We start from the raw sequence: 10,402 nt of genomic DNA on the forward strand, positions 1-10,402 counted from the left end.
TTAAAAAATCGGTTCAGCGCGCACAGCGCTGCGCGCTGAGAGCACGTGTTGAAATATCTCATCGATGAGGTTGTGTCCGGGGTCTCTCTGAATAAGCCCACCAAATTTGAAGCAGATCCATCGAGAACTTTGGCCGTGCATCGCGCACAGACAGACAGACACACAGACACACAGACATTAGTCGTATATACAGCCTGTTCCAAAAGAAACGCAACCAACCTGTTTCCAAAATCAAAGTGCAAAATTTATTTCGCAAATAATATTTCATGAAGTTACATATTTCATTTTTGGTACATTTCCAAATCACAACATGTGGAATAAAACAGGTTTAACAATAAAAGTGGAAAACAATGACAATTGAAGCACAATTTATGTCCCTTTTCTGACGCAGCTGTCTTTTCTGCGTTTAATAACGGATGTGTCCTCCACCAGCGTTTCTTTTGCAAATAATATTTCATGAAGTTACATATTTCATTTTTGGTACATTTCCAAATCTTTTCATGACCTGACTGACTGCTTGGGCCGTTTGGCCAGCGGCAAGCATGCCAATAGCACGCTCTCTTTCATTTTTAGACAAACGAGGCATTCTGCCGTCAGTCCAGCTGAAGAAGTCACTGCTATTTTCTACTGTATTGCCAGCTCAGTTGAAACTTGAGTTGTCCCTATGTCGTCACGTATGTAACTTCATGAAATATTATTTGCAAAATAAATTTTGCACTTTGATTTTGCAAACAGGTTGGTTGCGTTTCTTTTGGAACAGGCTGTATATATATATATATATATATATATCTCTTTTTACATTTAGTCAAGTTTTGACTAAATGTTTTAACATCGAGGGGGAATCGAAACGAGGGTCGTGGTGTATGTGCGTGTGTGCGTGCGTGTGTGCGTGCGTGCGTGTGTGCGTGTGTGTGTGTGTGTAGAGCGATTCAGACTAAACTACTGGACCGATCTTTATGAAATTTGACATGAGAGTTCCTGGGTATGAAATCCCCGAACTTTTTTTTCATTTTTTTGATAAATGTCTTTGATGACGTCATATCCGGCTTTTCGTGAAAGTTGAGGCGGCACTGTCACGCCCTCATTTTTCAACCAAATTGGTTGAAATTTTGGTCAAGTAATCTTCGACGAAGCCCGGACTTCGGTATTGCATTTCAGCTTGGTGGCTTAAAAATTAATTAATGACTTTGGTCATTAAAAATCTGAAAATTGTAAAAAAAAAATAAAAATTTATAAAACGATCCAAATTTACGTTTATCTTATTCTCCATCATTTGCTGATTCCAAAAACATATAAATATGTTATATTCGGATTAAAAACAAGCTCTGAAAATTAAATATATAAAAATTATTATCACATTTTTTTTTTCGAAATCAATTTAAAAACACTTTCATCTTATTCCTTGTCGGTTCCTGATTCCAAAAATATATAGATATGATATGTTTGGATTAAAAACACGCTCAGAAAGTTAAAACGAAGAGAGGTACAGAAAAGCGTGCTATCCTTCTCAGCGCAACGAATACCCCGCTCTTCTTGTCAATTCCACGGGCACTGCCTTTGCCACGGGCGGTGGAGTGACGATGCTACGAGTATACGGTCTTGCTGCGTTGCGTTGCGTTCAGTTTCATTCTGTGAGTTCGACAGCTACTTGACTAAATATTGTATTTTCGCCTTACGCGACTTGTTTCATTTTTTGGATAAATGTCTTTGATGACGTCATATCCGGCTTTTCGTGAAAGTTGAGGCGGCACTGTCACGCCCTCATTTTTCAACCAAATTGGTTGAAATTTTGGTCAAGTAATCTTCGACAAAGCCCGGACTTCGGTATTGCATTTCAGCTTGGTGGCTTAAAAATTAATTGATGACTTTGGTCATTAAAAATCTGAAAATTGTAAAAAAAAAATAAAAATTTATAAAACGATCCAAATTTACGTTCATCTTATTCTCCATCATTTTCTGATTCCAAAAACATATAAATATGTTATATTTGGATTAAAAACAAGCTCTGGAAATTAAATATATAAAAATTATTATCAAAATTAAATTGTCGAAATCAATTTAAAAACACTTTCATCTTATTCCTTGTTGGTTCCTGATTCCAAAAACATATAGATATGATATGTTTGGATTAAAAACACGCTCAGAAAGTTAAAACAAAGAGAGGTACAGAAAAGCGTGCTATCCTTCTTAGCGCAACTACTACCCCGCTCTTCTTGTCAATTTCACTGCCTTTGCCATGAGCGGTGGACTGACGATGCTACGAGTATACGGTCTTGCTGAAAAATGGCATTGCGTTCAGTTTCATTCTGTGAGTTCGACAGCTACTTGACTAAATGTTGTATTTTCGCCTTACGCGACTTGTTTCTTCTTCTCTCTCTCTCTCTCTCTCTCTCTCTCTCTCTCTCTCTCTCTCTCTCTCTCTCTCTCTCTCTCTCTCTCTCTCTCTCTCTCTCTCTCTCTCTCTCTCTCTCTCGCTCTCTCTCTCTCCCTCTCTTTCTCTCTCTGTCTCTGTCTCTCTCTCTCCGTCTCTCTCTCTCTCTCTCTTTATCTCTCTCTCTCTCTCTCTCTCTCTCTCTCTCTCTAATATCTTTGAAAAGGGCCTAAGGCCTACTCATTAAAACATTCAGACTTCAGACTTCTCTCCCTCTCTCTCTCTCTCTCTCCCTCCTTTTGTTGGTTAACTTTTTAACTTTTTAATTTTTAATTTTTAATTTTTTATTTTTATTTTTATTTTTTTAATTTTTATTTTTTTTTTTATTTTTTTATTTTTTTATTTTTATTTTAATTTTTTTTTTTAATTATATAATTGTGTGTCTATGCGTCCCAAGGACAGATTGTAAGAAAAGGCGTAGCCTTAAATCTAAATCCTTGTAAAATAAAGTTCAATTCAATTCAATTCAATTCTCTCTCTTTAACGCTCTTTTTCTGTTCCTCTCTCTCTCTCTCTTCTCTCTATCTCTTTTAATTTTTCTCTCTGTCTCTATCTCTCTGTCTCTCTCTGTCTCTGTCTCTCTGTCTCTGTCTCTGTCTCTCTCTCTCTATGTATCGCTCTCTCTCTCTTTATCGCTCTTTTTCTGTTCCTCTCTCTTTTTCTCTATCTCTTTTAATTTCTCTCTCTGTCTCTGTCTCTCTGTCTCTGTCTGTCTCTGTCTCTCTCTCCCTCTCTCTCTCTCTCTCTCTCTCTCTCTCTCTCTCTCTCTCTCTCCATCTCTCTGTTTCTCACACTCTCCTTCCCTATTTATTTCTCATCCCGATTTGTCTGTATTTCTCTCCTTTCACTCCTCTCTCTCTTTCTCTCTGCTTCCCTTCTTTCTCTACTACTTCCTCTCTCACTTTCTCTCTCTCTCTCTCTCTCTCTCTCTGTCTGCTTCCTTTCTCTCTCTACTACTTCCCCTCTCACTTTCTCTCTCTCTCTCTCTCTCTGCTTCCTTTCTCTCTCTGCTACTTCCTCTCTCACTTTCTCTCTCTCTCTCTCTCTCTCTCTCTCTCTCTCTCTCTCTCTCTCTCTCTCTCTCTCTCTCTGTCTGCTTCCTTTCTCTCTCTACTACTTCCTCTCTCACTGTCTCTCTCTCTCTCTCTCTCTCTCTCTGCTTCCTTTCTCTCTCTACTACTTCCTCTCTCACTGTCTCTCTCTCTCTCTCTCTCTGTCTGCTTCCTTTCTCTCTCTACTACTTCCTCTCTCACTTTCTCTCTCTCTCTCTCTCTCTCTCTCTCTCTCTCTCTCTCTCTCTCTCTCTGTCTGCTTCATTTCTCTCTCTACTACTTCCTCTCTCACTTTCTCTCTCTCTCTCTCTCTCTCTCTCTCTCTCTCTCTCTGCTTCCTTTCTCTCTCTACTACTTCCTCTCTCACTGTCTCTCTCTCTCTCTCTCTCTCTCTCTCTCTCTCTGCTTCCTTTCTCTCTCTACTACTTCCTCTCTCACTTTCTCTCTCTCTCTCTGTCTGCTTCCTTTCTCTCTCTACTCCTTCTTCTCTCAATTTCTCTCTCTCTCTCTCTCTCTCTCTCTCTCTCTCTCTCTCTCTCTCTCTCTCTCTCTCTATGATTTGTTTGATTCCATTGTTAAATCTTGCAGCCTTTATGTCTCTGACAATATTGATTCACAACACATGCCACTTGAATTAACTATCACTCAACAAAACAACCTTTATTCACATGCTACAAAGGTTAAGAAAAAAGAAGTTTTGCAAAAATTTGTTTGGAACTCTGATCATGAACATCAGTACAAAGATGCAATTAATTCTGATGTGTTTCGGCAACAGTTACGACTGGCAAGCGAAATGATTGATATTAATGTAAATGATGCTTTGACTTTGTTTATAAATTCAGTTAAAGATTGTGCAACTTGTATGAAGAAAACTATTATCTTGTCAGATGAACCACGTAAATCCAAATGGTTTGATTGTGAATGTGTGCTTGAAAGAAGACGTGTCAGAAAGTTGCTGAGAAAATGTAGGAATTCATTAGAAGATGAGGATAGGGATGAGTATTGTAAAGCCAGGCGTGAATATAAAAACTTATTGCATAGAAAAAAGAAACAGTACAATGACAGTTTGTATACAGAACTTGTAGGTGCTGTAAGTGATCAGAGAGAATTTTGGAGGAAAATTAAAAATGTTTCTTGTAAAAAGGTCCAGCAGCAAAATAATATTTCTGTTGATGATTGGCGGTACCAGCACTTTCATAACATTTTAGAAAAAGGTGAGATTGAAGATGATGAGCATGCTGATGTTAATGACGTGAATAATGAATATGAAGAAATGCTGGATAGACCCATTACCAAAGAAGAAGTGTTGATTGCTATCAGAAAACTGAAATCGGGCAAAGCTGCAGGACCTGATGGTTTAACTGGGGAATTTTTTAAAGCAGCTAGTGAAGATGTGGTGTTGTTTTTAGTGAAACTGTTTAACGCTTTGTTTGATGAGGGAATCTATCCACAGAACTGGTACGATTCAGTTATTGTACCGTTATTTAAGAAAGGAGATAGAAATGATACTAACAACTATAGGGGAATTTCATTGTGTGATATATGTAGTAAATTGTATGGTACTGTTGTTAATAATAGACTTAAAGAGTGGACTGAATTACATAATATTACAGGTGAATGTCAGGCTGGTTTCAAACAAAATTATTCTACTGTTGACCACATCTTCACTCTGCTTGCTGCTGTACAGAAACAATTTTCTAATAATCGCAAACTTTATGTAGCTTTCATTGATTTTGAGAAATGTTTTGATAGTATCTCACGCAGACTGCTCTGGCCAATTTTGATTAAAAATGGTATAAAGGGAAAGTTGTATAGATGTATTAAAAGTATGTATGCAGTGGTTAAGGCTAAAATACGATGTGGTGCTCAACTAACAGATTTCATTAACTGTACAAAAGGTGTGAAGCAAGGAGACGTGTGCAGTCCAATTTTATTCGCTCTGTTTATAAATGAGCTGGCATTGGAAATCATGGATAATGGTAGGCATGGTATTACTTTAAACCCTGACATTGTTGAATTGTTCATTCTACTGTTTGCCGATGATATTACTTTGCTGTCTGAAACTGTAGTTGGTCTGCAGTCACAACTTCATTGTCTATATTTTGCTTCACAGCGCCTTGAGCTTAAAGTAAACATGGGGAAAAGTAACATCGTGGTTTTTCGTAAAGGTGGATATCTAGCTGCTCGTGAAGTTTGGTATTTTGGTGGGCAAAGAATGGAGGTAGTAAATGCATACAAGTATTTAGGTATTTATTTTTCTACCAAATTAAGCTTTAATTTTGCTTGTCAAGATCTAGTTGCCAGAGCAAAACGTGCAGTACTGTGTATTATGAGTAATTTGTATAAATTCGATAGATTGTCTTTGGATGTTTTTATCAAGCTTTTTGACTCACAAGTTCAACCTATTGTTCAATATGGTGCTGAGGTATGGGGTCTGATGCAGGCAGCAACAGTAGAAAAGGTACATTTGTTTGCTTTAAAACGTTTTTTAGGTGTTGACAGGCGTACTCCTAATGATCTTGTATATGGTGAATTTGGACGTTATCCCATTTACTTAAATTCATATGTACGTTGCATAAGATACTGGCTGAAACTGACAAGAATGGATGACAGTAGATTACCTCGTAAAGCATATAAGATGTTGTTTACTCTAGATAGCAGAGGTAAATCTACTTGGGCATCACAGGTACGGTTGTGCCTGTGTCGATATGGTTTTCAGTATGTATGGATTAACCAAGGTGTAGCCTGTATTAATTCATTTTTGGCATGTTTTAGGCAACGCATTATTGACTGCCGGTGGCAAGAGTGGGATAATCATATTCAGACTAGCGACCGGTTTGCATTGTACAGTACCTTTAAGACAACAAATCTTGTAGAAACATACTTGTCAATTCCAGTAAACAGACACATTTTAAATGTTTTGGTTAAATTTAGATTGGGTATTTCCAGACTTGCTTTACATACAGAAAGGTATAAAGCTGTAAGTGAAAATAATTTGGTCTGTCGTTTGTGTCAATCTAGTACTGAAGATGAATTGCATTTTGTTTTATGCTGCCCTGCACTGGAAAATCTAAGACGTCAATTTATTCCAGCAAAATTTTGTAGATGTCCTTCGAATTTCAAACTTGCACTGTTGTTGTCTGTTAAAAATGAAACTATACTTTGCAATGTAGCTAAGTTCTTGTATTTTTCATTTAAATGTTTAGAAAATGCTGTTTAAGCATTAGTATTTTGTGATTATACATTGTCTTTTCTTCTGTTCACTTGAAACGACGCGTGTGTGGATTGCTGCTGCACACACGCTTTACTTTTGTGTAACCAGCCCCCTTCCGAAAGGGGCTAAGGCCTTAAAGGAATAAAATCTTGTTCTTGTTCTTGTTCTTGTTCTTGTTCTCTCTCTCTCTGCTTCCCTTCTCACTCTACTCCTTCCTCTCTCTCTCTCTTTCTCTCTTCTCCCCCCTCCCTCTCTCACTTCTCTCATCCTCCTCTCTCTTCTCACCCTCCTCTCTCTTCTCCTTCCCCTCTTCACGCTTTCACGGACCTCGATGAGTATTCCTACGTTTGCAGACTTAAAAGTCAAACAAATAATCTCCATTGACCGTGTCCTACTTATTGAGAAAAAAACACACCATTGGAAAGTAGACCTCAACATTCTGATCCTACTTTTCACGACCTATGTTTTTCCCAAAGGGATAGAACGCATTACAAAGTAATGATGTCAACCAAGCTGATCGCTCTTATTTACTTTGTACTTCTACTTTACCATTACTTGTATTTAAGCCTTTTTTCACTCTAATGAGAACTACTGTCTTATTTATTTAGCCGCAGTTGCCGATGTAATTAGTACTAGCAGACGGTCGTCGGAAAAAGGAGGGCGTCGCCATTCGAAGGTCAGTAAGAGTGTAATAGGCATCCGTGCCCAGAAAATCGGTCGGTACAAGGAGGGTTACGTTATTAGAAATGGTCATTATGGGAGGTTCCACTGTATTGATTATTTAAGTTAGAAGAGGAAAAGTGCTGCAACAATCGTCAAAGAAACGAAGACGGTCGATCAACTGTCGAAGGCACAGGCAACTTGCCCTGTATCTCTCTAGCATACGTGTTTTTCTCTCTTATTTATCTCTTTCTGAATAACATCTGAATCAAAATGGCACAATGCCAAAGACAGTTCACACAAAAAGGGTTTTGCATGACCTAGCTGATAGCGATTCTGTACAAGAAAATACATAATCGGACACACGGAAAACGATTTGTCTGATAAACAAAGACACGTTTTAAACAGATCAAGGTGACACATACACAAGAACTTTGAGACAGCTAGTCAGATTTCTCCCTGGTACAGTGGAACCCCCCTTTTAAGACCCCCAATTTAAGACTCCCTCCTTTTTGGGACCTTGTTTTCTCAGACTTTCAGTTTATAACCTCTGTAAAATTACCCCCATATTAAGACTCCCTCCTTTTTAAGACCTTGTTTTCTCAGACTTTCGGTTTATAACCTCTGTAAAATTACCCCCATTTTAAGACTCCCTCCTTTTTAAGACCTTGTTTTCTCAGACTTTCGGTTTATAACCTCTGTAAAATTACCCCCATTTTAAGACTCCCTCCTTTTTAAGACCTTGTTTTCTCAGACTTTCGGTTTATAACCTCTGTAAAATTACCCCCATTTTAAGACTCCCTCCTTTTTAAGACCTTGTTTCTCAGACTTTCAGTTTATAACCTCTGTAAAATGACCCCTATTTTAAGATTCCCTCCTTTTTAAGACCTGATGTTCTCTGATGTTATGAGGTCTTTGCAGGGGGGGTTCCACTGTACTGCGTCCCACACGAAAGTAACAGTCCCCTTATAACGCCTCGCACGACATGAGAACAGTCTTCCCCTCATACTCCGACACACATGAAGCAAACAGTTCTCTCCCTTGTACGGCCTCGCGCGTACAGCAAAGGTTCCTCCGGGGCCTTCAGTGCTTCAAACGGACGCTCCACGTTCGGGTGTCCGGGGACCCCCACATTTAATGTGTAGGGGGTCCTTGGACCTCCGCAGTGAATGTAAGAGGGTCCAAAGACCAGCGGTTCATATTCCTGATTTTCTGAAGGCACATTCCTTGCCCACGGATAAACTCTGGAGCGCTCAAGTCAATGTAATGTCGACTTATGGAAGCTCTCTAAGCCCTTGACAAAAACATTATGGTCACATCGGTTCGATTAACTCCTTATACTTGGGTTGGCACAGATCTTGCAGAACATTGTCTTTACAGTACCGTCAGTACGCATGATAATGAATGTTTTGTGCGTCTGTTGCACCACACTTTGAAGTAAACCCATTTTTTACTTCAAAGTGTGGGAAGATCCCCCCACACTTTGAAGTAACTTACTTCAAAGCGTGGGACTTTTGCATCGCCTGTTTGAGCCTGATGATTTTGTCCAAAAAAAATGGCAAAGTCTTTTGGATGAGTGAACAGAAAAAGTGAGCGAGCCAAGAAACATGGTGATGTTTGTTATCAGGCTTTAAGCAATGTCCCATTGTTGAGTGTGACGACATTTGGCGGGTAATTGTCGCAGCGGAGGACACTTGGTGGGGAGTTGTTGCAGTGGGGATATTTTGCGGGGAATTGTCGTAGTGGGGACATTTGGCGGGGAATTGTCGTACTGGGAACATTTGAAGACGAATTGTCGTAGTGGGGACGTTGGGCGGGGAATTGTCGCAGTGGAGGCCATTTGGCGGGGAATTGTTGTAGTGGGAACATTTGGCGGGGAAATGTCGCAGTGGGAGACACTTGGTGTGAAATTGTTGTAGTGGGGACATTATGGCGGGGAAATGTCGCAGTGGGAGACACTTGGTGGGGAATTGTCGAAGTGGGGGACATTTGGCGGGTAGTTGTCGTAGTGGGGGCATTTGGCAGGGAACTGTCGTGGTGGGGACATTTTCCAGGGCGAGTGGCAACATTTCGCGGGGAATTGTCGCAGTTGGGATATTCGGCGGGGAATTATCGCAGTTGGTATATTTGGAGAAGAATTATCGTAGATGCAGACATTTGGCGGGAAATTGCGAATAGTGGGGACATTTGGTGGGGGAGTTGTCGTAGTGGGGACATGTTCCAGGGAGCCCATGCTTGTAAAATCGTGCCGAATGAGCCCGAATGTTCTCAGATAGTCTCCGCGTGACCCCACATGTTCTAAAATCGTCACCACGTGTTTTCGTCACACTCAACAATAGGTCATTGCTTTGGGTTGATAATAAACATCACTGTGTTTCTTGGCTCGCTCACTTTTTCTGTTCACTCATCCAAAAGACTTTGCAATTTTTTTGAACAAAATCATCAGGCTCAAACAGGCGATGCAAAAGTCCCACGCTTTGAAGTAAGTTACTTCAAAGTGTGGGAAGATCCCCCCACACTTTGAAGTAAAAACTGAGTTTACTTCAAAGTGTGAGAAGATTCCCCCACTTTGAAGTAATTTACTTCAAAGTGTGGGATTACTTCAAAGTGTGGTGCAACATGCGTCCCTGTACCCGATCGTTTCAGGTTTAGTACGTCGCATGAACCCTTCCATGAGTTCCTGGTACGATTTTTTTCCGGGTTGTAGTGCGTATAGGGCGGAGGGATGTACCGTTTGGGGAGCCCTGTCCTTACACCGCCTAACATATAGAGCAAACAAGTTCTCGCCAGTATGCTGCACAACATAGTGTTTTTACATTTCCATAGATAAAATCAGTTGCAGGATAGAGGCGAATGCATGAAGCTTATCTCATCCACGACGAACTGAACTTGTACGGAGCGCTCCAAGTGCATCATACACTTTGGGTCAATGTTTATAAATGCGGTAATATTAACCGAATGCTTTAAAGAAGCTGTTTATGTTTTACTGGTTGTCGATATTAGCATGCTTTGGAAATATCCCACGCTGTATGTTATGCACATCGG

The sequence above is a fragment of the Littorina saxatilis genome, linkage group LG10 (assembly GCF_037325665.1).
Source record: "Littorina saxatilis isolate snail1 linkage group LG10, US_GU_Lsax_2.0, whole genome shotgun sequence".
NCBI classification, from domain to species: domain Eukaryota; kingdom Metazoa; phylum Mollusca; class Gastropoda; order Littorinimorpha; family Littorinidae; genus Littorina; species Littorina saxatilis.